Raw genomic sequence first — 2,500 nt, 5'->3', positions numbered from 1 at the left:
ACACACACACCATGATACAACACACACACACACCATGATACAACACACACACTCACCATGATACAACACACACACACCATGATACAACACACACACACACCATGATACAATACACACACTCACCATGATACAACACACACACTCACAGTGATACAATACACACACACCATGATACAATACACACACTCACAATGATACAATACACACACTCACCATGATACAATACACACACTCACCATGATACAACACACACACACACCATGATACAACACACACACTCACCATGATACAACACACACACTCACAGTGATACAATACACACACACACACCATGATACAACACACACACACACCATGATACAACACACACACTCACCATGATACAACACACACACTCACCATGATACAACACACACACTCACAGTGATACAATACACACACACACACCATGATACAACACACACACTCACAGTGATACAACACACACACACCATGATACAATACACACACTCACAGTGATACAACACACACACACACCATGATACAACACACACACTCACAGTGATACAATACACACACACACCATGATACAACACACACACACACCATGATACAATACACACACACACCATGATACAACACACCATGATACAACACACACACACACCATGATACAACACACACACACACCATGATACAACACACACACCATGATACAACACACACACACCATGATACAACACACACACACACCATGATACAACACACACTCACCATGATACAATACACACACTCACAATGATACAATACACACACACACACCATGATACAACACACACACTCACAGTGATACAATACACACACACACCATGATACAATACACACACACACCATGATACAACACACACACACCATGATACAATACACACACTCACAATGATACAATACACACACTCACCATGATACAATACACACATTCACAATGATACAATACACACACTCACCATGATACAACACACACACACACCATGATACAACACACACACTCACAATGATACAATACACACACTCACCATGATACAACACACACACACACCATGATACAATACACACACACACCATGATACAATACACACACACACCATGATACAACACACACACACCATGATACAATACACACACTCACCATGATACAATACACACACTCACCATGATACAATACACACACACCATGATACAACACACACACACACCATGATACAATACACACACACACCATGATACAACACACACACACACCATGATACAATACACACACACACCATGATACAACACACACACACACACCATGATACAATACACACACTCACAGTGATACAATACACACACTCACCATGATACAATACACACACTCACAATGATACAATACACACACTCACCATGATACAATACACACACTCACCATGATACAATACACACACTCACAATGATACAATACACACACTCACAATGATACAACACACACACACCATGATACAACACACACACTCACAATGATACAGTACACACACACCATGATACAATACACACACTCACAATGATACAGTACACACACACCATGATACAATACACACACTCACAATGATACAACACACACACTCACAATGATACAGTACACACACACAATGATACAGTACACACGCTCACCATGTAACAACAATGAAACATTGTTACAAAGGGAAGACTAAATAAACAATCGTCAGCTTCCACTTTTGTTCTCTGCCGGAAATCCTGACCAAGCCGGAACTACGTAAGGCGAGAGTTTCGTGTGATTCATGAAGTGCATGTGACTTCCTGTGCAGCGATCTCACAATGAGGTCACCGTGTTTTGCCCTCAGCTGTCCACTCATTTCTCTCACCCCCACAGTGATGGCGAATTTCCGTGGTGTGTGTGTGTGTGTGTGTGTGTGTGTGTGTGTGTGTGTGTGTATGTCTGTGTGTGTGTGATCAACTCCTGTTTCTATAAATGCTGATGATGAGGTGTTCTGATCTGACATTCATTTACTCTGTCTGTCTGTCTGAATGTCTGTCTGTCTGTCTGAATGTCTGTCTGTCTGTCTGTCTGAATGTCTGTGTCTGTCTGTCTGTCTGTCTGAATGTCTGTCTGAATGTCTGTCTGTCTGAATGTCTGTCTGAATGTCTGTCTGTCTGAATGTCTGTCTGTCTGTCTGTCTGAATGTCTGTGTCTGTCTGAATGTCTGAATGTCTGTCTGTCTGTCTGAATGTCTGTCTGTCTTTCGTTATGTTTATTAAATTTTCATACGAATATCAATCAATGTTTTTGTCAGTGTCTGTGCTCAACCATTGAAAGAGGTCTTTGTGACTGAATCAGTCACCCATTTGGATTCAGACTGAGACTGAGACGCAGATTTCTCTCTCTCTCTCTCTCTCTCTCTCTCTCTCTCTGGCTGATGTCTTTTTCCATGTAATTGTGTGGCTG

The sequence above is a fragment of the Babylonia areolata genome, chromosome 30 (genome assembly GCF_041734735.1).
Source record: "Babylonia areolata isolate BAREFJ2019XMU chromosome 30, ASM4173473v1, whole genome shotgun sequence".
Classification (NCBI taxonomy): domain Eukaryota; kingdom Metazoa; phylum Mollusca; class Gastropoda; order Neogastropoda; family Buccinidae; genus Babylonia; species Babylonia areolata.
This window is presented reverse-complemented; position numbering follows the sequence as displayed.